Source organism: Patiria miniata, unplaced genomic scaffold (assembly GCF_015706575.1).
Source record: "Patiria miniata isolate m_02_andy unplaced genomic scaffold, ASM1570657v1 HiC_scaffold_20, whole genome shotgun sequence".
Taxonomy (NCBI): domain Eukaryota; kingdom Metazoa; phylum Echinodermata; class Asteroidea; order Valvatida; family Asterinidae; genus Patiria; species Patiria miniata.
This window is the reverse complement of record NW_024037059.1, coordinates 35751114-35778642: the sequence shown is the minus strand read 5'-3', so window position 1 is coordinate 35778642 and position 27529 is coordinate 35751114. Positions and strand designations below refer to the sequence as shown.

General features: G+C 41.5%; 1 pseudogene; it reads left to right on the top strand.

Moving 5' to 3' along the window:
• The first annotated feature begins 6 nt into the window (after positions 1 to 6).
• On the top strand, positions 7 to 27202 carry LOC119728863 (annotated as a pseudogene).
• The last annotated feature ends 327 nt before the right edge of the window (positions 27203 to 27529 follow it).

Sequence of the window (27529 nt, the reverse complement as noted above, 5' to 3'; positions counted from 1 at the left end):
CACCGTTTGGTCCACGTCTGGCCACGCGTGGCCTTGGCTGCTTGCCTGGTGGTGGGACTCTGCGGTGGTGTCGTGTCTGCACGAGGCTTCGTTACTAACCAGTTACGGGATACTTTGTGGCTGCCGTGGAGATTGAGTGGGACTATGCTCCATCAGGGAGAAATCTCATCAAGAATACTGACATCCACGAGGGAAGGTTAAAGGAGATATTGTATGGCTTTGAGGGGATACAATATATTGCACGAGCGAGTGCATTTTGCTATATAGCGAGTGCAATATATTCTGTATCCCCCATCAAAGCCATCCAATATTATTATTATTATTTTATTATTATTGAGTGGTCGGGCACAACCCGACCACTGTCTAGAATTGTTCTCATAAATCTTCTTTGTTGGTTCTTTCTTTTTTTCCCGGACAATACTTCTCCGAGAGTTTTCTCTCCAAACGGTATATGGTAATGAACTGCTTTCAATATATATACCGACCCTTATCCGAAGTGGTTCATATTACTCTGACGTCATGATTACGTCATCGGATGTCAAATTACAAGTGATTTTATCTGAAAAAGTGATCAATTACTTTCACCTATAACTCTTGAACTAAATAATCAATGATGTTTGTATTCTGTAATCAGATAAACCTTACTTGCTAAACATTTTTTTATTGTGTACGTAAACTCGCTTGACTCGCTGTATGTGTGCAATACATAGAATGTTCACTGAAATTTATCAACCCTTTAAAGATGCATTTTTTAACAAAATAATTGATTGTCCTGGAAAGGATTTAATTACGTGATCCTTTGTTCTTACATACAATTTCATTACTTAACTGGACAGTGTTTCATAAAAAAGTTTTCTACCCGACCACTCTGCGTTTGTAAATTGTAACAACAAACGCGAATCTCTAGTTATTATTAATATCAGGCTGACTTGATTCGAAAGAAATATATTTCATGAGGCTGTCTTGTAATAATCGCTGTCTGATTTCCTTACTTCCACATTATTAAACGTTGAGGACAAAATACTCGCTAGCGACAAGGGCAGATCCAGAACACCATTTTGGGGGCCAAAAAAAAAGTTGTTAAAAATTGTTTTACCCCTAAAAGTTGATTCCAAAATGTATGGCGTGTGGTTCGGGGCCTTCTTAAGGCCCATGTTTTCACGTTCATTGACTGTCCACACCGTCTCAAAAAATACTTTCCTTTCAAATTTGCTCATATTATAATATGAAATGTGTCACGTGATACTGCATATCGACTGGATAAGGTTGTAACATTTGAACTTTGAAAACAAAATCGTGTTTCTTAACACACGCCGCGACGACATAGTGATGTAAAGCACAGGCAGGCACCAGACTATGCTTCATTTGCATATGAATCCAACATTTTGGGATATATATACCAGGGTGAGAGAGCAGGTAGTGGTGGGAGCGTACTGCTCGACACCCTGGGAACGAGGATGTTCTCGGCCAGATACGCTCGCAACAATGTCGGACTCGGGAACATAACGGGAATTCCCCTCATTCGTTTTTACTTGCGTAACACCTACATGTACGATCCTCTATTATGTCAGTCCCCGGGTCGCATGCGTGGCATTCACCGACGCGCGGGATCGGAAGGAAACATTCTCGAGAAGCGTGGTCGACAGTCGAAGATCTCATGGCACAAGTCTTGAGATTAAAAGATCTTCGAGATAATATCGATGGTATTATAATTAAGGACTTTCCGTCGTAAACAGCCGATTTAGTCATCACGTGCACTGTTACATTTCACCTTCTGTTACTAGTATACCGTAACCGCCACGCTGTGACAAAGATCTAGAACTGAGAAGATTTGACTTTCCTTGCCACATACCGCGACGACGCAAGAGGAAACCACTGTCTATTAATTATTAAGTACATTTTTAATGGGGAAAACACACGGTATATATTGGCATAATTTCCCTCATTTCTTTATGGCTGTTTTGTCGCAGTATTCCGAAACGAATAGAACAAAAGGTTTCTATATGTTGGTGCATAAGCCACCTCATTAATTGATATTAAAAGCTGCAGTAAATTTCGACAATACACGGAATACTTATCCCTAGTATCAAGTGCATGGGGAAAAGAGTTCTCATTGTTTCGCATTTATTTGCATATTATTTTGCACGAAACTCTTATATGAAGGGGATAAATGCATTCCCTTTATATTAAATCGAAGTTGTCGAAGACCATAATTAAAAACTTTCGCAAATCCAGCAGTCACTGTTAATTTAGTCCTAAATGCATCACACAAAAAAGACTCGAAAGCATATATTTTCTGCGAAACGTAAACAAGCCTGTCACTGGGAAAGTGCATGTTTTGAATTCCTTTCTCAAAACAAATTTATTGCAGTTGACACGAAGCTTGGACTTAATAAACAGAACTGACACTGAAATTCCTGTTCGAAACACATGACCCAAAAGTTCATGGTCCTGCTGTAGTTTAATAGGGCTCAACTTCTACTGTGAGCGCAGAATTTCAGCTCACGGTAGGCGTATGGTCAGTCCGCACTTCACGCAAAACGAAGCGAATTGCTTGACTTCAACAACTCAAGTTTCATTGTAACGTTCGCAACTGCGTGAAGTAGGAACTGGACTGTATGCACGATAAGCAAGGAACTTTTTGTCTAACACACCTGCATATGGGTACATCCCGTTTCTATAAAGTATTCAGTGCTTATTAATTTCGGGTAAGCACAAAATGGTAACTATATAATTACCGGTTTGTTCCGTGTCAGTATACAGCAAAGCCATATTGGGCCCGGATGGGCCCAAACACAAGTCACGTGATCCATGTAAGCCTTGAGCAGATTTATAAAATACTGTTCGTTCAGACAAAAATAGGGGGAGATTTTTAATTGAAGTGTGCATGCATGAAAGGAAACAGCCACACAAGCAGTGGAGCACGACGCTGACTTCATTTGATTGCTGTGGCCTTATTTCATGCATCGATAGCTCACCCGATCCGACCTAATTTCAGAGTTGCTCTCCCCGTCAATTTATTCTCGAGGTCCACCCCCTAAAAAATACATTATTTTGCTATTCAAAATGGATTTATTGATGAGCAAAGTAATATAGCAATTCACAAAGAAACTTCTTAATCACGACGAAAGAGAGTGAACAAAAACAAAGTCCGAACTTTTCGAGTCTGCGGCGGTCGGTGAAAAGGATATATCTGGCAATGTTCAATTGACTGTCTGCGATCCCCCCCCCCCCACAATTCTGCCTGCCCCTGCCCCCCCCCCCTTTAAAATTCAGTGGTCTGGCGACGCATGTGCACACGGCACCTTCAGATTATTCCTATCATTTGACAAAACGACTACTTCCAAACCGTATTGGTTATCAAATCAAAAGTAAAGCGTTGCAATTTATCATGGACTTTTTAAATTAAAAGGGTTATCCCTATAAAGCTTTGCGTTCTTCAGTTAGTGAGCATCAACTTGTTTTCATCGCCACAGAATAGGGGAGCGGTGAATGTTCACTTTTACGATGCTCATGAAAAGACATCTTATTTTACAAAAGAGGCGGTGTTTATTTGTAGTATAATGACCGAAATATAACTCTGGGGTTTAATGTGAGAGGCTACATTGGCCATTTCGCACAATAAAGCTTGATAGTGCGGCCATTATGTTCTTGTGTTTTTTAGTTTTCTTTTCTTTTATACATTTCTGCGTATCGAGTTCTTAAAGGTACAAAGTACAGTACTTGATAACCGACCCCATAGATAGGCATTGTTTGTGAAACTCAATATTAACTAGAGATTAGCGTTTGTTGTTACAAACGCAGAGTGGTCGGGTAGACAACTATTTTATGAAACACTGTCCAGTTAAGTTATGAATATTTCTATCTAAGAAGTAAAATGAGTATCAGGAAATTAAATCCTTTTTAGGACAATCAATTCAATTTCAGTAAACATTCAATGTACACATACAAGTTATTTCTGGCTTGATAACGTCATAGTCAAAAACGGAAAGTGAATACTGATTTAGTTCGGAGTGGATGTTCATTGAGAAGTTAAATAACGTATGACAATTTGGAAAATATAAATGTATGTATTCGTAACACCGAATTTCCGGTTTGATGACGTCACAGTTTTTGGGAGCAAACGGTGAACATTTTAATGGTATCGTTATTTGGGCTAAGATATACGACATGGATCAAATGATAGAATTAAATTTAAAATACGATCGTTTCAAATTCTCATAGAAGTAACTTCCGGTCTGATGACGTCATGAATTAGCCAAGTTATCTGTGGTTAATCAAAGAATATCAAGGGTCGATTTGGTAAAATTTGAACCAATGGTTTTAAAAGTCAAGAAAAGAAACAATATTTTATGTGCCGCTAGGGGCGCCCTTTCGGATGATGACGTCATCACACTGTTTTGTGTCTGGCATTCCTCACTATAATATAATGTCTGTAGTAAAATGCTTCCGCTTTTGAGTTTTATTCAGTTTTTATTGCACTTCCGGTAACACCGGAAGTAAAGGTCAAGCGGTTTTGTGTCTGGGAACACAAAATGTTTCTCACGGCATAGTCTACAACCTCACGAAAAAACTAACACGATACTCTATTTAGTTCAATCAAAAGATATAACGCAAATTATTTTGTCAAAATTTGCCCTTAAATCGCTTGTAATTTGATACCTGATGACGTCATGATGACGTAACAAAATTAACAACATCTTCATAACATGGTACAAGTTCACACTTGGTTTTATGATCATACCATAAACCGTTCGGAAGAAATTTTGCTTTGTTTTGATTTCAGGCTAACGTCTTCATTTTGTTTTCACCTAACTTTGACCTTCCGGTAGCCCCGAAAGAAAAGGTCAAACGACTTTGACTTATAAAATTTAAAAATGTTAAGCAAGGTATTTTCCATCAGATCACAAAGTATGAACGTGATCGTGTATTTTGTTCATGAGTTATAATTGACGGAAAATTGTCATATTTTTACCAAAAATCGCTTGTAATTTGACACCCGATGACGTCATCGTGACGTCAGAGTAATATGCACCACTCGGGATGAGGGTCCATGTGTATTGAAAGTTACAAGTTCATACCATAAACCGTCTAGGAGAAAACCCGCGGAGAATTATTGTCCGGAAAAAAAAAAAGACCCAAACAAAGAAGATTTATGAGAACAATTCCAGACAGTGGTCGGGTTGTGCCCGACCACTCAACAAGATGGGATATGTGTACATAATTATGAGCATATAAAGGCTAGGTATGGAGTACGAAATATGGACATCCGTTTTTTCTATCAGAATAGAAGAAAAGCAGATGAAACGTTCTACTGTTCTGTGGGTTTTTTTCTGGTACACGTACCTGAAAAGCAGATATTACTCTTGCTTTTCTGCTTTCAGAGGTCCGTGCCGATCGAACATTTTGGTTACGACCATTGTTCTGCTTTATAGTGGCTAGAAGGCTAGAATACAATATTTACCAAGGTCCATTCCATATAGAAAAAATTAAAGATTCTTCCTTGAAGGTCTATTGGAAGGTAGCCCCGGAACTCGCGTTGTAAATTTCCTTTGAAGCGCCGCCTGCAAGGCCTTGCGAGTTTGTGCCGAGGACGCGACGTCTCAAAGAAAGTAAACCAAGTAGGTTTCTCGGCTACTTTCCAATAGACTTCCACCGAAACATCGGAATCTTTTAATTTTTTCTATAGGTTGAACTTTGGTAAATTGTTTTTAGTCTTCTTTAATTAAGCCAAAATGTTCGATTGGCACGGTTCTCTGAAAGCAAATGGCCACTTTTCGGCCGCCTATTTGCCTTTCCGGTGTCTGAAAAACAGAAAAGTAGTGTAGGCCTTTGTTTGAAAAACGTTCAATCTGATTTTCTGCTATTTGAGCTAGAAAAAAAGTAGATGTCCACTTTTTGTCCGCAACAAAAGGAGGAAAGGTGAAATCTGCTTTTCGGGTATCAGAAAAGCAGAAAAGTAGAAATTAATTTGATTGTATCAAAAAATAACTAACTTCTGCTTTTCTGGTAGCAAAAACGCAGAAAAGTAGGGGGAACGAACTTTCAAAAACGTTCAATCTGCTTTTTTTGATATAGCAGAAAAGCAGATGTCCACATATTTTTGTCTATAGGCTTGCATGCCCCGGTGTTGCAACGAGGAGGTTCACAGAAAAGAGCCTGTTTTATTTCAATTATTGATAACGTTAGACCTTTGTTTAGGGAGAACTGTTAGAAAGATAGCCGGTTCGGCGAAAAATACAAGGTTGAGGTTTTTATCACGTTTGTTAAAAGCGATTTAATATCGAGAGTCAAGAGCTTAATTCACATTTCTGTACAAAAAGACGTCACAATTTCTGAAGTCAACTCTGATTGGTTGGCACGCGGGGTCGCATTAATTTGCATTGCATAAAGTACATTGGATGCATCGATAAGCAACAAAATTTTCCCCAAATGTCGAGGGTATCGACTGGCTAAGCAGGTGCAGCAAATTGAAAAAGCGGGGGCTCATCAACTTGGCTAGAGGGCGCTCTTTTTTCTTACAAACAAACCATCGAAGTTCTTCATCATCCGATCGACATCAATGATCTCCTGTTTGCTCAAAAAGATACTCAGTTTAAAAGACACTTCCTTGGCAAGAGGGCGAATTGGGGGGGGGGGGCATAAAGCAAGATGCGTGCTGACAGAAGAGAGCTTAATGAATCCTAGCTTGAGTAACTCCAGCTCCAATGCTCATCACACTAGATGAGCATTGCGATGAAAATTGGAGCTGGAGTTATACTCAAGCTAAATGAATCCCAACTATTATGCTGCATAATAAGTATGAGCTGAGTTTAACCCAGTTAAAGGAACCAACTTTTGATAATGATAATGATTGTATAGAACGCCGTTAAATGGCATATATTATATCTGTTCATTCGTGTGTGTGTGTCACGTCGAAAACCGTCACGGTGCGACGTCGAAAACTGTAACGCTGCGGCGTTGAAAACCGTGCATCTCTCAAGCCAAACTTGTGTGCGTGTGCGACGTCGAATTCTGTAATGTTGCGATACGATGTTGAGAAACTGTATTGCTGTGACGTTGTAAAGCTGTAACGTTGAAAAACTGAAACGCCGTGTAGGTGAAATCCGTTCATCTATCACGTTGAATCCCAACTTGTGTGCGTGTGCGACGTCGAAATCTGTAACGCTGAAATGTTGCAAAACTTTTGCTGTGACGTTGTAAAGCTGTAAAGCCGGCCTTAGGTTAGCCTTTCGCCAAGGCCATCGTGGCTTAACTTGCCGGCATTAGACAAAGCACAAAATTTAAAAACAAAAAATGCGAGTCTAGTTTTCCACGAGATCGTGACCGCGTAGTTGTTATTACAGTTACATTATCTTATTTTAATTTTACTAATAAAAGTATTTCAAGAAATTATTTGAGTGTATGAACTTATTTTTCATCTAAACTTAGTTATAATATGCTCATACGTTTTCCTTACTCATCCTTCCTTCACAAAATGGAAGCGACTAGGCAAAATCCGCGTTGTGATTGTGTAACCAGGTCGGGTTTCAGTACTTGCTTTTACCCGACTGGTTCCTTACTCCAGCATTCACTTCATAACTTTGTAACTTCGTGTTTGTGTCATTTCACATGTGAGCAGCCATTGCGATCATGCTTTTTGCCTAGCGCCCTCTCGCGGCCAACTAAACTTTTTTTTTAGCACAGCGCGCGCCACCTAGAATTTTGCCCGCTACTTTTTAACTATATGCAATGGGCGTAGCGAGCAGGCGAGTTTAACATTCCACGCGCTTTGTTCAAGTTAGATAGCTGGCATTCCGGGCGTTTTGTGTAGTTTTCTTGTGGGGCTAGCTGCGAAATAACTTTGATTTCGATCCAACACCTTGTTGCATCCAGACCACAATTTTCTGCGAGCACTTACACTCTCCACTTTTATAACTGCAAATTTTGGGTGCGGCTCCCCGTTGTAGCAGCAAAATAATTTTATATTCGGCGTTACCGGTACTGCAGTTTTCTGCACTATTTTCGTCTATTTTGCTGCCGATCTTCGATTTTAACATCGAGCACGGAGAGGAAGGCATGAACGTAGATCATCCCAAGTGATCCTATCCTTGGAGTGACAGTCCAGCCTGTATATTTTCCCTTTTGACTGTCGTTCTATATACCCAAAGTTCTTATATACTATCATTCAATTGTAAATACCTGATAATTTGTATATATATATTGTCTCATATTGTGTTGTAAATAAAATATTTTGATATTGTTGAGATAACCAGAAAACTTTGCTCCACCAAAATTATTTTAAATTAGTGGAACCACTCGGTTCGGAGGAGAGTGACCCATTTAAATTAAAATATCGCTCTCCCCGGTTACAATGGACCGATCCAGTAAGCACCGCCCCATGGTATTCTGACCAATCACAGCCGTGATTTATGTCCGACATGCGTGCACAAAAGTCCGACATGCGTGCACGCGCGTATGATGCGCGCGGCAGGAAAATGCAGTGTGGCATTGGAGAGGAGCACGTGTTAATTTGCCCACGCGCGCAGTGGGAGGGGCTTACTGGATCGGTCCATTGGTTAACCTTTCACTACTCTTCTTATTTGCATAAAAAACTATGAATAATTCAACAAAATCAAGTTCGAAAAGGCCTCGTGGCTTTGCCACTCGATCGTGCGTGCTGACTTGATCTTATTTGCTCCAGTCGCTTCGGGCTTTTCGCAGCTCCGCTGCTCTAAGCAGATGGCCTTGGCAAAAGGCTAGCCTCAGGTCGACCCAACGCGAACCACGATTTGCTTGCGCCGGGCCACGCACGACGGAACCGTCGGCATCAAGCTAAAAAAATATGGTCAGGTCACATACTGAGAAATGGTGTGAAGGTCGCGCAACACGTCGCAGAGGTTGACATTTTTTGGCTCTTGCGACTGTTGATTTTTTTTTGAGCGCCGACTGATGCCGATTGTTATAATTATAACACGTACACTCAGCTCAGGTCGCAAAAAATCGACGACTGAAATGTTCCCGACGGTCGTAGCTCAGGCACAGCGTGATCCTGAAAAGTCAGTCGCCGACTGATCTGTGTCGTCGCAAGGTTGACCAGAGGGCAGCTTAACGCTGTTAATATTGTTTGACTTTTTTATGCAGTTATGAGGCAGAGTTTCTCCTTAACGGAACCCACCGCATCGGACGCAAATACAAGAAGGCTGTGTACAAGCAGTACACAGACGCTACTTACACAGAGGAGATTGCCAAACCGGAATGGCTTGGTTTCCTGGGCCCGATACTCTACGCGGAGGTGGGCGACACCATGTTTGTCCACTTCAAGAATATGGCTAGCAGACCTTACACCATGCATCCACACGGCATGAAGTATGAAAAGGACTCTGAAGGTAAGGGGATAGGTTTCGTATCGGGGGGGGGGGGGGGGGGTTGTACCAGTGAAACTTGGCGAATTGGTAACCACAGCGTGCAATGGAAGTTCTATTCACAGTGCAATAGAACTTCCATTGCACTGTGCGCTGCGCGCCACGCGCGCGCCGTGCGTTGGTACGAATAATTCAATGACATGTGATCAACGATCCTCCAATCAGATAACGGGGATTTATTCAGGTGTTGTATAATATAGCTTATTGTGCCGCTAAGCTGTACAATACATGTGCCTATAAAAGTGACATCACTCTAGCCCCCCCCCCCCCCCTTGGGTTGTCAGGAACATCATGGGACATGATAGTTTTCAATATTGAAAAAAATAAAAACAAAAAGGGGATCTCATCATTTTCATACATTTCACAGGAACGGATATTTGCACTTAATTATGTTTGTGTTATAGGCCTATTTTAAGTCATACATGCTTAAAAGAAACTCAATCTCTTTTTGTACTTGTGATTTATGTAGTTTTGATTTTGCGGTGTGGAACTGAATGGGCCATTTAGCCTGAATGGGCCATTTAGCCAAAATTGTGAGACCCAGCGAAATGATTAATTTAGGATGTTTTTCACAAACAAGTTCATGATGAAATCATTTCCATTGGGCAAGAATTTTTAAAGGCTTTTAACTCAAAAGTAACGCTGGTGACCTAAGACACAAGAAATTATTTAAACATGGGAGATTGGCAAAATTCATTATTTTCAAAAAGTTGTTGTGATGGGGAGGGGGATAAACCCCTTCGAATTCCTTCCTTCCCCCCCCCCCCCCCCCCCCTTTCCACTGGCCATGTTTTTTTCTTCAGTTTCTAGGAAAATCACAGTTTGTAAGCAGTTTTACTATTCAACCTGTCCTTCCTTTGAATGTCATTTGATTGTTCAGGTGCGAGGTACGAAGACGGTACAGCAGGCAAAGATAAGAACGATGAGGATGTACAACCAGGCCAGACACACCGCTTCAAATGGATTGCCAATGAAGCTGCTGGTCCGGCAGACCAGAATGAAAATTGTCGACCTTGGCCCTACCACTCGCACATTGCCTCACCTTATGGCACAAACACTGGCCTGATTGGTGCACTGATGATCTGCAAAGACGGTTGGTCAGGTCTATCAGTAATTACTTACTACAGACTTATATGACCTGTTACGGAATATTGTAGCCATGGGCTGGAGCTCCTGCTTGTTATCTGTCCTTAATTTGTATCAAATTAGCAACATGGCTAGTGGGTCATGCATGGTCTAGCTAGTGGCCTCCCTTGAATCTCCCGCTTGGATGATCAATATTGTTTTGTAGATATTGCCACGGGATGTGCATCATGTCGTCGCAGAGCTGACATACCGACGAATAAGCGAAAACCTTGTTTCGAGTAATTCGCGTTTGAAGTTGTGGGCGCCGTAATTTACCCTTAATATTTCGATAAAAACCCTTTTAGTATATATTCGGAATACAATAGGAAACTAAGTATCCATCAGGTCACTTATTTAATCAGAGAAGTTGTGCTATATGATTTTATTTGATCGTAAACTGTTCGTCAGTTTGTCAAATTACATTAATCCCCAATAGCCGGTTGTTCTTAACACTATTTGTATGCTATTCGTCAGTTTGTCGGATCGCGCGCGCACGTGCGGGCCAATCCGACAAACTGACAAATAACATTCGTTGGTACTTTGAACGCACACCTTACATAAGCTGGTTACCAGCGAAATTCCGTATTCATCACTATGTCAAATTATGGATTTGTTTTTGTGAGTGATTCTTCACAAGGGGGGCTCTGAATCTCACAATCCAGACAAAAATTAAGAATTTTGGCATAAATACTTGAAAGAGCAACCTTCATAAACCCTAAAAATAACAAAATCTCGAAATCGCCAAAATGGTCGATTCGACGGTATGTCAGCTCTGCGACGATGTGCTCAATTGGACCTCTCTCCCATTGGAACTTGACCCACTTTAAATGATTTGCTACTACCTCTCTAAGACTAGTACAGCAAAACATTCATCAATTTTCTTCGCTCATACTGCTTCAGTTGGGAACTCCCTGCCAAAATCTTGCTTTCCCCTTTCTTGCAATGTAACTCGGTTTAAACGCAATGTCTGCCAAAAGCTTCTTTCTCTTTCTCTTACCTGCTACCCTCTTTTTCTTGGTACTGAAACCCGCCACCTCGAGTGACCTTTGTCCTGGTGATTGCCAAACCCATTATTTATATAAAATAAAACAAAACAAAAACAAAAATGCTCCCCGCAAAAAAGGAGAGAGGGTATAGGCTCTGAATAGGCTAAAGCCCTCTTATTCCTGAATAGAATTTGCTTCACTATCCCCTCTAAGCCTGCCATGTTTTTGAAACTGGTCTGCTGACTTGATTAAGATTATTTGTTATTAATGGTTTATTCTTTCACAAGCTGGGGACAAAACCGAGGTTTGGGAAAAGGTCCCACTTTGGCAAATGTAATTATTACCCTCATAAGTATGCAGGAATTTTAAACTGCAAAGGCACATTAATTCAATTCAATTCAATTCAATTCAAAGTAACATTTATTTCCACATGATCGTAAAGAAAAGTACAATAAATATAGACAGATGTGGAGGCACGTTCCAAAAAAGCGGGGCTTGTCAAGGAACAGCCTGTTTACAAAAAAACAAAAGAAAGTAACAGCTTCACAATAAACGAATAAACATAACAACACCTATAACAAGAACACAAACAGTGTGTATACGTGTACGACGACTAAAATAAGAAAAGATATGATTCAATAAGAAAAAAATAATAAACCAAGATCAGAAAAGTAAAGTAAGTGTGGCTTACTGAGGTGACTGGTGGATTAACAAAGACTTCAGTTTGTGTTTCAGTTTGTGTATGAAAAGAGTTTGTGTTTAATCGATCTTATCAATCAATTTTATTTCATTAAGGTAACTGCAAAAAATCTCTTTAAAGCGGTTGAGCAGCCTGATGAGACCGTCCATCTTAAATTGATCTTGAAGATATGTGGCCTGATTTCCTAAGAACCTGCCAATCATTTCCTCCGTCTGTGCATGCTCTCTATCTAGTGGCCATCTTGATTTCACTTCGGTGGGGTATTGAGAAAAAGCTTATCTTTGGAAGTGTGCTTGTGTTTTCTACTAGGGATCCTGGATGAAAGTGGAGACGAACAGATGTTGACAAGGAATTTCTCATTATGTTCAGCATTGTGGATGAGAACCTTAGCTACTTACTCAGTGAGAACATTGAAACTTACATCGGCAGGACAGATTTTGATCAAGGTAAAAACTATTGCAAAAAAAAGAAAGAATAGATTTAGTTACTTTTGAAGCACTTCCCAAACTTACAAGAAGCAATGAGAATGTTTGGAGAATTTTGCTGTATTGATGTAGCCAGAGCCAGTGTTTAAAAAAGTTTGATCTCCATGTAAAGGAATGTTTACCACTGCTGTGAGAGGCACATACCATAACATGAGCTAGGAGGGGTGTTTAAAAACATGAAGTAAAATTTAAAATATTTGACTTGTTTTGACTTTTTGACTGAAAAGGTATTGATGAATGGGAATAAATACGTGCTTGGCCGGTATTCAACAAGTACGTTTAAGACCGACCAGCCCCCAAGCCAGTCTTAAACGTACTTGTTAAAACCAGCCGAGCACATATTTATTGCCTTATAAGTCCACCCAAGGAAAGAATAAGTATAAACCAAAAGTGTGTGTGCCCTTTTTGTATGTACTGCTGACAGCAAACGCTCCCCCCCCCCAAAAAAAGGGAAGAAATGAAAAGAAGGAAAAATTATATAGATGAGATTTGTAATAATAATTCCAAATAAATAATTGAGATTTGTAGTAATACAATTTTAAAAAAGGGAATAAAAAGAAAATAAAATTGAAAATAAATAAGTTTTTTTAACAATGGGGTAAAAAGAATGCCATACAGCCCTCAAATTTGGAATAACGCTCTTCAATTTACTCTTCTCTTTCAGAAAGTGGCGACTTTGTCCGTAGCAACCAAATGGACAGCATCAATGGTTATCTCTATGGCAACCTGCCGGTCTCCAAGTCTGCGTTGGGGACAAGGTTGATTGGCACGTTACGGCATTTGGCACCGAGGCTGACATTCACACTATCTATTTCCATGGCAACGTACTTGTAAGTTAAAAAATATTGTCAATTTTAATAATTGATTTTCCCCTTCATTGACCTGAGTTCATTAGCACTGTATAGTGCTGTCTGAGAGATTATGAGAAAAAGTCCACAAGCTTGCTGGGTGTATGAGACAGGCAATACCCTCAAAGCTTCTCAAGTCTTATTGGTTGCTATGCATCTTTACCGCCTTCGATGCGGTCTTATTTACATACTTGTCTAATATGCATACACAACACATGAAATGGGTATTTCAATAACCTACTTGATCCCTTTCTCATAGGTAAAACATTTCCTGGCAGTTCTTAGACAGATTTTGAGGCTTTGTTCAGGCTTGGGTGAGAGTCGAACCCATGACCTCCTGCTTACTATAGTGAAGATTTCTTAGCCACTTGCTGAGCTTGCCAGGGTTGACTTGGCAGTGTGAATCTGGTAAAGCAGTGGGTATGTACCTTGGGTAAAGGTAGTTTTTGTCCAGGACAGATTGGAATATTTTCTCCTAAAGTTCCTGGCAAGTGCAGTCAGTACTAAAGGGTGCATTATTGTTATCAATAAGTGAATCAAATCCAGTATTTTGGATTTTGGAGACATTCTGAGCATACCTCATGCGTGGTATAATATGTGATGCGATCAAGCTAAATGAGTCATTTGTCGACCCTGGTCATTTTTTTATACAGGTTTGAAATGAGCACAATCTCAGCATAACTGCTGTGAAAACCGCATGCTGATACCATCTTTAGTTCAAAAATTATGGAAGTCGGAACACCAAGAGATGTGATGAAGTGATGTGATGAAGTGGCCCTATTTTGGCCTGAATCTCCAAATAAAAATTCCCGACAAACGACTCATTTAACTTGATCGCATCACATATTTACAGGTAAAGTGGATCAGTTAACAATTGTTGACTGTTGTCTATGCGCCCCAAGGGCATAGACCATATCAGAGCAGTCAACAATTGTTTTGTTATATCGTGCCAATAAGTCAAAAATATAAATGGTTTAATTGCGGTAACTTACTGTGTGAGAAATATATTTTTATAGACCATGACACGTGGCCGTTCTAGACCAATGAAATTTCAGTATCCAAGCACACGATATAACAATTGCAGCTATCCAGAAAGTAACTGACAAATTATTGTTGAAAAGCATCCTTGGTTTAAAGATAGTAATGGCAATAAACTCCCTGTGAAATTATTATTTCTGGCATGTATGCTGTCGTTTTGAAGAAAACAATAAAAGAAGGCAATTTTAAAGATGCATCAAGTGACGCACGTTTTTGGACATTTCCGTTCGTAGTTCGTTTGTAATTTGGCGAATCCATGAATGGCTGGTGCGCACAAGCGTTGACACAATCATTCGTCGGTTTAGTGAGTGACATCACGCAGCAAAAGGCTGAATGACGGAACGTGTCCCGGATGCTGATTTCGGGCGCAATTCATGACTCGGCAACTTTTGAATTAAAACCAAGATCCTGGAATACTGTGTTTTTGGAATATGCAGCATTCACTAAGCTAAAACTTCATCAGGTTAGTTGTTTCAGGGTTCAACTTTTGCGGTAGCCCGCTAGCCAAATGCTAGTCCAAACAGCGGTGGGCTAGTCAAACTATTCCTTAAGTAGCCCGGCTGGCGAGTCAAAAAATTAATGGGCTATGGCAAAGATCAAAGGACAGGATGATTGTTAAATTCAGAAAGCAAACCTGTATCAATTTGTGTCTAATTTTATGAACTGTTTAGAGTTAAATTATTGGATCTGTTTATTAAAAACAATGACCAAATTACCTCAGGATACACATGTTGCATGTACATGTATGGCCATTGTTGTTTATGAGACACTCTATAAAAGGAAAAAACATGCGGGCTAGTGAAAATGCCTACGGGCTAGTAAAGAGTCTGTTTCTGTAGCCCGGCTGGCTAGTGAAAAACAAAAGTTAAGGTCGAACCCTGGTTGTTAAGAACCCATCTTTAGATTTTGAGCACTTGCTTCAAAAAAAAATGCACAAATGACAAATGATCTACTCTAGCTATACCTTTAAGTTATAACGCACAGCTTTGCCCTGCTTGCAAGGGACCAGCTGCGTTAGAGGAACCAAGACTAGGCTAGGGGGAGCAAGCCTACAGATTTTGTTTTTAATCCTAAACATTTGTCCTTGAGAAATGCAAGTTATTGGGTAGTTTTGCCCTTATTTTCTTTCCTTTTCCCCCCATGTTTTATTGACAGGAATATCAAGGTCGTCGTCGAGACTCCCTTAGTCTCACTCCAGCCGTTTTGATGAGTGCCATCATGGTAGCTGAGAACCAAGGAACTTGGCTGCTAACCTCCGCCTCCAGCACCCACTTCAAGGGTGAGTGCTTGGGATTTCTTCAGGATTTGTCAATTATGTTACAAAAAAATCTAGGACATTATTCTCAAAAAAATCGAACTGAACAATTTTGTTGCATCCAAAAATATGTACTGAGGAAGCCCACGCCATATATTGTGGCTTAATTTGGATCAAACTGTAGATGAAATCTGGCAAATCTACCAGTGTGTAGGAACCCAGTTGGCATTCTTGTACTTTCAACTTTTAGGGGGCTTAAAGCTCATCATGTACTGTAATGTCACACAATTGAGGGATATTAGGAATTAATTGTGGCCAGATCCAAAAACAGGAGTTGTAACTATTTTTCACTTTATGTTCTCTTTTTTAAAAATAAAACATTTTGGTATGTTACTCAGTTTGACATCCTGATGAATTTTTTAAATTAGGTTGGTCCACTGTGAAAGATTTGTTTATCAATTCAAAAGTAGCTCTGGTGATTTCAGACTCACTTGTTGGGTGAGTGACAAGTAGATTTTCTGTATCAATCTTTTTTACAGATGGTGCACAGGCTCTGTACACCGTCTCCACGGAATCTTGTAGGCAACCGCCTGAAGTCGACCCGTCCACAGGCCGACGGGAATACTTCATAGCAGCAGAGGAAGTTAACTGGGACTATGCACCTTTCACTAGGACACACAGCGATGGTACTAGCTTTACCGATGAAACAAGGTATCTGAAGCAAACTCTAGAGGGTGCATTACACACTAGATAGAACAAGTTTGTCAGTGGCGGATCAAGGGGGTTACAGGTGCCCGCCCCCCAGACAGTGACCCAAATTTTCTCAAAAAGGCCATTTTTCACTTGAAAGAGGCCCCCCCCCCCCCACCGGTAGTAACCCCTCTCTCGATCTGCACAGTTTGATGAACTAGTGGTTCAATTGTGACCTACATGTACTAAGTGTAAAGTCAAACTTTGGTTAAACCAGTGTTGTAGTGAAACAATCACAGGTCACGTCACAAGTCATTTGAGTCATTATCTAGACAAGTTACAGGGGATGAACAATGACAAACGTTGACAATTTTGTTTTACCTAGCGCTTCGTACCCCTTCTTCACCAAGGACGACAATCGAATCGGTGGGATGTACAAGAAAGCCAAGTTTGTGGGCTATACTGATGCCACGTTCAGTAGTCCTTCCCCCTTCAATGACAGCATGGGCATTCTGGGACCAGTTATCAGAGGTGAAGTTGGAGACGAGATCAGGGTGATGTTGAGGAACAACTTGAGTAGTCACAACATCAGTCTGCAGCCCCATGGCGTCAGATACAACAAAGCTAACGAGGGACAGGCATACAATGATGGCACATCAGGTAGGGCAATTATTCAAAAACAGCCTGATTTCAGTCTCCAAGGTTTTTAGTTACATTTCTCAACTTCGTATCCAAAATCCACTTTAGTTGGAAAGAAACCAGCAAAATAGTTAGAAAACCAGCAAAATAGTCTCGAGTTCAATGAATTATAAGAATGCACATTGCTGCTGCAAATCGTCCAAACCCAAAATGTAAATTCACTTTTGACTCACACTCGGTCTCAGCACCCGGGCCTCACACTAAATATCTGTAGAATAAAAAAACTACTCACAGTGGTGGCAACTCTTTTCCAGCGGTGGATCACTTTGATGAGATGGTCATCCCTGGTTCTTCCTACATGTACTCCTGGTCCATACCTGAGTCCGTCGGTCCTACCAGCCTGGATCCAGACTGCATTACTTGGATCTACACGTCGGCTGTAGACCCAGAAGCTGACGTCTTTGCTGGTTTGGTCGGCCCGTTATTGGTCTGTAAGAAGGGAAGCCTCAACAGCACCACAGGCAAACAGGTTAGTCCAGAGGATGACATGACGGTCTGACATCTGATATTTACTGATCATTTACCAAACACAGTTTGTACTGTTAGTGCATGTGGAAACTCAAAATTAAATGTTAAATTTCACCCCTTGAAAAATGAGATCTTTTGATGGAAACATTTCGGTGTCAGGGAGATGCAAACTTTGATACTAAGCCAACATGACTTGATAGCACAATTTTCTTGGCATTGTTGCAGAGCTCATTAAATAGATTCATAAGTGAGTTTAGGGGAGTCTGTTTCCGCAGCATCAGCTGGCTTACCGACAGCACAGGATGCCTGTCATGCCAGGCCCTCCGGTGAGGTGAGATCTGCAGTAGCTGGTCGTAGCGGGCTTCGTTGAACACAGACACATGGTCTCTCCAGTCAACATGGTCTTTCCAGTCGACGTAGTCTCTCCAGTCAACGCGGTCTCTCCAGTCGACGTGGTCTCTCTAGTCTACGTGGTCTCTTCAGTCTACGTGGTCTCTTGTTGACATGGTCTCTCCAGTCAACGTAGTCTCTCAAGTCGACGTGGTCTTTCCGTCGACGTGGTCTCTCCATTTGACGTGGTCTCTCCAGTTGACATGGTCTCTCCAGTCAACGTGGTCTCTCCAGCTGACGTGGTCTCTCCAGTTGACATGGTCTCTCCAGTCAACATATATTCTCTCAGTCGACGTGGTCCTTCCGGTCGACGTGGTCTCTCCAGCTAACGTGGTCTCTCCAGTTGACATGGTCTCTCCAGTCAACGTGGTCTCTCCAGCTGACGTGGTCTCTCCAGTTGACATGGTCTCTCCAGTCAACGTGGTCTCTCAAGTCGACATGGTATTTCCAGTCGACGTGGTCTCTCCAGTTGACGTGGTCTCTCCAGTTGACATGGTCTCTCCAGTCGACGTGGTCTTTCCAGCTGACGTGGTCTCTCCAGTTGATATGGTCTCTCCAGTCAACGTAGTCTCTCAAGCTGACGTGGTCTCTCCAGTTGACATGGTCTCTCCAGTCAACGTAGTCTCTCAAGTCGACGTGGTATTTCCGGTCTACGTGGTCTCTCCAGTTGACGTGGTCTCTCCAGTCGACATGGTCTCTCAAGTCGAGGTGGTCTCTCCAATCGAAGTGTTCTGTCCAGTCAAAGTGGTCTCTCCAGTCGACGTACATGGTCTCTCCAGTCAAAGTGGTCTCTCCATTAGACGTACGTGGTCTCTCAAGTCGATGTTGTCTCTCCAGTTGTCATGGTCCCTCCAGTCGGCGTGGTCTCTCCAGTCGGCATGGTCTCTCCAGTCAAAGTGGTCTCTCCAGTCAATGTGGTCTCTCCAGCTGACGTGGTCTCTCCAGTTTGACATGGTCTCTCCAGTCATGATCAGAGATGCCACTTTTCCGGTTTTAACCGGAATTCCGGTTTTTAAAAAATCTCACAAAATTCCGGTTTTTCCGGCCGTCAATTTAACCAGAAAAAGAGAAGAAAAACTGTGGAAATGCGTTGTTTTTTTACCTTGATTTAGTACATTTAGGCGCACGCATGGCACAACGTTGTTCGTTGAAGTAGTCTTAAAAACAGTCTTTGTGTATGTTGTTGCCGAGCCTGCATGTGATACAAGCGGCCAACGTACTTGCACGCAGTATACAACGGCGCCTTGCGCGTGCTTCACCGCGTGCAGTTGTGTTGTGTGCTAAGCCCACGTAGCATTCAGTCTGGAAATCAAGTCTATCATTTCAGCTATCGGTGGTTTCCGATCGCAGTGATATATGTGAATACAAAAAATGCGGGTACCAACCAGCTTTTCGTTGAGCGCATCGCGTAGTGCAAGGATCATGTACACCGACAGCAGTGTTGTGGAATCGTGCATGTTTCATGTCGAATATTACGTTGGAAATTTGGGTAGGCAGAATATATATTAGGAATATGGAAAAAGTCAAAGTGATTGAACAAACCGACAGCTTTAAAGGCCATAGAAGCAAATTAAAAAATAAACAGAACTTGGCTTGGCTACAAGATAAAGATGACAACGGGGACTTTGTGTCGGACACGGAGTGGCTTTTTCACACACACAAAAGTTCCGTTTTTTCAAGCAGCCGTTCCGGTTTTTTTTCAAGCAGACCGAGTTCCGTTTTTTTCAAGCAGACCCTGTGGCATCTCTGCATGATCAACGTGGTCTCTCAAGTCGACGTGGTCTTTCCAGTCGACGTGGTCTCTCCAGTTGACATGGTCTCTCCAGTTGACATGGTCTCTCCAGTCGACGTGGTCTTTCCAGTCGACGTGGTCCCTCCAGTTGACGTGGTCTCTCCAGCTGACGTGGTCTCTCCAGCCGACTTGGTCTCTCAAGTTGACATGGTCTTTCTAGTCAACGTAGTCTCTCAAGTCGACGTGGTGTTTCCGGTCGACGTAGCCTCTCCAGTCAACGTGGTCTCTCCAGTCAACATGGTCTCTCCAGTTGACGTGGTCTTTCCAGTTGGTGTTGTCTCTCCAGTCGACATGGTCTCTGCAGTTGACGTGGCCCTTCTAGTCAACGTGGTTTCTCTAGTTGACATGGTCTCTCCGATCGACATTCTCTTTCCAGTCAAAGTGGTATCTCCAATCAAAGTTGGTATCTCCAGTCAAAGTGGTCTCTCCACTTCTCCAGTCAAAGTGGTCTCTCCAGTTCACGTGGTCTCTCCAATCGAGGTGGTCTCTCCAGTCGACGTGGTCTGTCCAGTCAACGTGGTCTGTCCAGTCTCCAGGTACTGTGCTGTGGGAACCAATTCACTACTTTTAATGTAATCCTTTGGACATTTAATTTTGCAGACATCTACCTTTTTTCCATACAGCTTGGAGTCGACGAAGAGTTCTTTCTTCTTTTTACAACATTTGATGAAAATCTCAGCTGGCTTATTGATGAAAGTATTGATGAGTACTCGACCAATCCTGGGACAGTTGACAAGAATGATGAGGATTTTGTGACGTCCAATCAGATGGCTTGTAAGAAATTAACTTTGATCTTTATAACTTTAGTTTGGAATTTTGCTTTATGACGTAAATGCCATTATATTAGTTCGGTTTGGTTGGCGCGCCGTTGGTAGCCAGAGACATACAAACTGCTTGTTACAGTATACATTCATAAACATTAAGTTAAAAACGTTATTGTTGGATTTGATACTACAACCTTTGTTTAATTTATTCAGCCATCAATGGTTACTCCTATGGCAATCTTCCTGGCCTGATGATGACCGTCGGTGATCGTGTCTCATGGCATCTGATGGCAGTGGGCAAGTTCAGTGATGAGCACGCCGTGTCGTTCCAGAGTCAGACCCTTACACATAATTCAGGTCGCAAAGCATCGGTGTCGGTCTTCCCCGGTGTGTCAGAGACCGTGATCATGGATGCTGATATTCATGGTAGATATTGCTTTTAAGTATGGAATTAGTTGCCTTTCAGAAATAAATCAATGCCCTGATGACAGTTGAGCCAGTGACTCATCAGCTTGTTGTCTTTTACAGGGATATATAAAGATATTGACTCACTGTGTGCAAGGAGTCAATCAGATGGAATTAGTGATGACTTTGATCCGATAAGTTTTTTGTTACTAGAAGCTGCCAATTGAGTCAATAAAGTCGCTAATTGCCATATGCAATACCTACAACTCTGGACGCTGTGTGAATGGTGACAGCCCGATTGTCCGAAGGTTTGTTCGTCCGAAGGGTTGTTTGTCCAAAGGTTGAAGGTCTGTTAGTCCAAAGGTTCGTTAGTCCAAAGGTTTGATAGTCTGAAGGTTCAATGGTCCGAAAGGCCCATTAGTCCAACAATAGACTAAGGTTAATTAACCTTGATGGACCGAATAGACAATAGGGTTCGATATAGTCTGACTCGACAATAAGGTGCAATTGTCCAAATTGACAGCATTGAAAACTATTGTGAATTCGGACTATTGAACCTTGAGTGCTTTCAGAATAATGATCCTTCGGAAAATTGAACCTTGTGTTCGTTCAAACTATTGAACCTTCAGACAAATTAACCTTATTCTAAATTCGGACTACCGAAACTTCGGTTGAACCTTTGGATTATCGAACCTTCGGACTTAAACAACCTTCAGACTATCGCATCAAATATTCGGATTTATGAACCATATTTTATTTTTGGACTAATGAACCCCCAGTTATGGGAACTTTTGTGTATTCGGATTATCAAACCTTCGGATCAATAAACCTTAATTCGGACTATCGAACCAACGGACTATCCGGTGAACCCTATACGAATGGTAAATGATGTGTGAACACTCATGTGTGTTCCAGTGTGTGTGGGACACAATGATCACTTCAATGGTTCGATTGGGTTTGTTGTGAAGTATGTGGAATTAATTGTTCATGTCAATGTACAGGAACCTGCAGTGTCCTTGTGTATAGGCACTTTGTTAAGATCGACTTGTCTCATGTGCATGTGGAGATGAAAATTGGTTGCAGTTTCTGCAACATCTTGAAAAAAAATCCCTTTTACTATATTGTGTAGGCACTTTTGAAATTGAGTGCGAGACCAATTCTCACTTCCTGAATGGCATGGAGGGATATTTTACCGTCACGCCTGTGGAGAACACAACAGAACCAGGAGATGGCCCAGGGGCAGACCGGACTTACTACATTGGTATTGTGGAACGGTACTGGGACTATGTACCAGTCAAATGGGACGCGCAACGAAGTGAAAATTTGACTGATCCAGACAGGTAGGTTTGAGATGTCATCTTGAACAAAATGAGCTAACAAGTGCAAAGTACTGAATTAAGCTTGTGAACATAATGTGGCGAACAAAGAAATTGACTGGTATAGGGTTTTAGCATGCGACTTTTAGAACACATTTGTTGGTGATTTCCACACTCGTCAGTGTCTTTGTCAAGGGTATTGCCAGGGAAGACTGCTAAGGCTAATATAAAGTCTGATTACAGGTGCTTCAAGGTAGAGTTGGCCATTTCCAGCTATGGGCTCCGTGCACCAACAAAAGAGGGTGCTTTTCCCCACTTTTTAGAGCATGCCTGGACAGGACACACCGTGCTTACGTACTGGTACATGGTTGTGTGAAGTAGCACCACTTATTGCCAAAGCTAAACCGTAGGTCTTCGCGTGCGAGACAGGCGTCGTTGGCTGGCGAATGCATTATAATTTCTCTTTCGATGGTCTTCCAGACTAGTCCCAGCCCCCCCCCCCCCCATAACTATGGATAAATTCAAAGTCTGCATTACAAGGACCGAGAACCAGTCTGGCAGTGTTTTTGAAACGATTGGCTTTGGCTTCGTCTTCGGCTTAAGGAGATTTTAAGCTTTCCAACTTCTGGAACTCCAGCTACATTTTGGTGCCTGTTATGCTTCAGTTGATGTGAAGCCAAAAGTTGCAATATTTTTGTTTAGTTTGCCTCTCAGTGATTCAGAAGTCGGAGGCAAAGCCAAAGACGAAGCAAAGGTTTTGAAAAACCCCTAGGTCTCCCCAACTCTCCTTTTCTGGCCGTTGAAGGGGTACTTATCCGGCGACCAGAATTAGAAGCTTTTACTGTGGTGGTGTCACACTCAAGCGCTCTTTAGACGAGGTGAACGCGCATTTTCCCGTTTGTGATGAACCACCACAGTCTTGGTATAAATACTATATAATATTGTTGATTTGATTGCTGCATTTATGTTGCCATAAAAGGCTGTGTTTTTGTTCTGATTTTTTTCCCCGTGTCTTTCGCTTTTTTCCTTGAAGTACTGGCTATGTGTTTGTTCACCAAGGAGACCATTCTATCGGCTCACGATACAAAAAAGCCCTGTACAGAGAGTTCACAGATGAGACTTTCAGCACAGAGAAGGAACGTACTGGCCCCGATGCTCACCTGGGAGTCCAGGGTCCCTTGTTGCGTATGGAGGTGGGCGAGAATGTAGCCGTCGTGCTCAAGAACATGGCAAGTCGGCGGTATGCTCTAGAGCCACATGGCGTGCTGGTACATGAAGTTGACGACTCTGTTGATAATGATGGTAATGAATATCAACAACACACTCCAGTTAAATTGCTTGTAGTTCAAATCACATGCTTCCAATTCCCCTTACAATGGCACCTTTTTGCTAAATAAATTTGCTGGAATTTTGTCAAGGCTGCCAATTTTGATTATTTAGGTTGACAAATGTGAAGTTTTTACTTTTTATACCCCGCTATAAGAGTAAGTTTTTGTCATTGTATGTCCAGAAAGATAGTTTTATTAGGCTGTTTTCCTGTTTAAAAAAATTGTAATTTCAGTGAAGTGACTGTCATTATGTTATCTGTGTTTGAAGATGAAGAAGGTGTAGGAGCGGGTAGTACCAAAATCTATCGTTGGAGAGTCCCTGAACGTGCTGGACCGACGGCCACAGACCCAAACTGTGTGGTGTATGCTTACTACTCCAACATTGACAAAGAGCAGGACAGCAACTCGGGGCTCGTTGGCCCGATGGTAGTCTGTCGACCAGGCACTCTGGGAGAGGATGGTCGCCGGCGCGACGTGGACCGGGAGTTTGCCCTGCTCTTCACCGTCTCGGATGAGAACAAGAGCTGGTACCTGGAGGAGAATATTGCAGAATTCTGCGGGAAGCCTGAGGAAGTGGATAGAGAAGACGGGGATTTTGAGGAAAGCAACCTGATGCATGGTAAGAATATGACTGTGTCTGGTCACGGTAAATGAAAAGTATATGTTGTGACCTTCCAGGGTCCAATCTCATAGAGCTGCCCAGCACAAAAGTTTGCTTAACATAGAAAATATATGCTTAGCAAAAAAAAAGTTTTGGTAGCCAAAAAGTTCAGTGATGTAAATGTCTTGAAACGGTTTCACTAAGGACATATGCTTACTCAGCACTACATGTATTTTCCTCTTAACAGTTCTGTGACGGCAAGTCTAGGGTTTCATCTAGGGGCATGTTTTTGGGATTACCAGTATATAGTAATACCATAGTTCAACTAACTTCCTTCGAATGCAGAGTGGTTGGACTTTTTACATCCTGAATTATAAGTCGACTAATGGTCCTTGATTGGACGTGCTCCATGACTGATAAGTAAAAGTCGTGTTCATGGGAAAGTTCATGGGAATTAAATTTGTTCGAAGTTGGAAGTAAATTGAGATCAAGTATTTGTTCCCCCTCGGTACGACAAATGACCATACCCTTGCTATTTCGAGTTCATATTAGGTTTGATAAACAGTTTAAAACAAATTTACATGGCATATTGCAAAAGCTCATTCATTCATTCCCGACAACAAAGGAAAATTGAGTACACTTGAAATACAGGTTACTGATTTGAAATCTGCTCAACATGTTTTATCGCCATTTAAGTGTTCATCCCAAGTCACGTTCAAAATGCACCACTAGACAATCCACTAGTTGTGACCTGTGTTTCTGAATTTAAATTGCTGCTCTTTGGTGTAGCACACCTAAAAGTAACTTTGTAAATGACATTTTGCTTATTTCTCAGCATTTAGATGAGTCATGACCTTTTCAATGAGATTTTGAACAAACCAAAAAAATCCATCCTTTAGAAGTAGCAGATAAAATCAGCTTCAAATTTTGAACTAAGTGGATTTGCTTTTCTAAACTTTTTAAAAATCTTTCAACCCTCAATTTAGGAATCAACGGTTTCCTCTTCCACAACCTCCATCACCTGGACATGTCCAAAGATGACACAGTGGAATGGTACCTGCTGGGCATTGGGGATGAGGTTGATGTCCACTCTGTCCACTTCCATGGTCAAACCGTCACTTACAGGACCGCTCTTGTTCACAGGATTGACGTCTTTGAACTCTTTGCTGGTAAGATGCTTGGGTATTTTCCAATTTTCCAAGCTATGGAAAAACATACAGATCCTTGTCCTTGTCATTTGATTGGTAGAACTCACATTCATTATTGCTCCCATTCACAACGGGGCTCAAAAAGTCCCATTTGCCCATGGTGAATGGGATTTACTATTCAACAGTTATGATCATTTGTGAGCAAATGCATGCTGGTGTGCGCGTTGAGCATTGTGCATATTGTTCCCACAAGCCATTAGCTACAGAGGTTGGTTCAAACATCATGACTGGTTTGGAAGAGAGAAATACATTTCCCACCAATTTTGTATTGAAAATTCATTTTGACTGTAAATCAAACGATCAAGGATCTATATGTCAGTTATCTATTATACAAATATTGAGTGGCATTAAATTGTGAAATGGGAGGAATATTATCACTCAGTAAAATCTGGACTTTAGAAAAGTCCAGATTTTACATTGCGATAATATTCCTCCCATTCCACTCCAAGTTGCTCCACATTTGTATAATATATATGATTGTCCTCACTGCAGGTGTGTATGGCTCAGTGCAGATGTATGCAGACAATCCTGGCAATTGGCTCATGCATTGTCATGTAAATGATCACATACTTGGAGGCATGGAGGCATCCTATACTGTGCTGGGAGGTACGTTTTTCATGGACAACATAAAATTGAGATTGATTTTTTTTTTAAGTAGAAACAGTTGTTGCTGTTTTCACTCTCAGACTGACTCGGCAAAAGCAGGGCTAATTAGTCAGTATTTTAAATCCACATTAACATTGAAAACGGGGTGTTTATGCTTAACATGTACCCAAAAAAAACAGTGTATTCAAAAGATATCCAGACATTCCCTCTGGTTTAAACATTGGACAAGAGCAATGTAGACTTGGACTTCGAAGATATAAGACTCCAAAACAAGTCTGACATCAGCGAGTTTTACTGATTGCTGTCTGAAAACGTGAGAGAAATTCCCAAGATTACTCTGGAGGAATTTCAACCCACGTCCTCCTGCTTACAAGGGCAGACATCTTATCCACTCAACCACTGATGAGCTTGCAAAGCATGGTGGGTGGACTGGAATCTGATAGGTTGCAATCAATGACTGTTTAGTGTAGACACCACAACAGCCAAGCAAAATCTGATAAAGCCATGTGTACTGCAATGAATGACTTGGGATTGAATTGTTTGATGTTCTTTCCTTTTTGTACAGACCCCACAACACCCAAGCCCCAGCCCCCACCAACCACCCCTGCCTCTGCATGCTGCATAGCTAGCACCGTCATGATTGTGGTTATAGGGGTGAGCATGGCTAGGAAATTTAACTAGGATATGAAGGGTACACCTGACATACCATAAACTACCTACAGGCAGTGAATATCACCACCGTGGAGCTCCCAATGTGCTTAGGTGTGCTTTAAATTTCTTTTCATTAGAATTTTTTGTCACTCTGTCTGCAACCAAAAAAAACAAGCTTGTGTTGCCAAGATGCTAAGAACCTGATTTTAATAGCAGATACTTTAATATGGCATAAGCACTTGTCTTAAAATCTATGATATAGTCAACTTATATCAGTACGGCTTGAAGTTTCAGGGAAATGTTGCCAGTCTCCAATTCTAGTAGCTCAGTCTACTAGCCACACAAGAATGATAAAATCTCTCACTACTGTTCAGGAATGAACTGCATGACGGCATCTTGTATTGCAATGAACAAAGAAAGTTGTAGATATTGACTTATGGCTACACAAGCTGTGTGTTATTTAAGTGAGGAATATATCTTGCCTTGCTTGTCATAGGCCTACAATCAACTGCAAAAGCACTCTAAACCATCAGACTTTGTTAAGATTGAGAAATTTCAACTGATGTTTTCATGTATGACCACCTGATGGACTCTGCGGACTGGAGTACATCACCACATCATGTACGCATACATGGACAAACCTTTGAATATTTACACCCCTGCTACCTTTTGTTTTAATGTACATTTCATTGTGGTGTGCAGAATCAGTCTTTGCGATTTTGGCAACTTTAGCCTGGCCACTTAGGTCTTCAAGATTTATATACTACAAG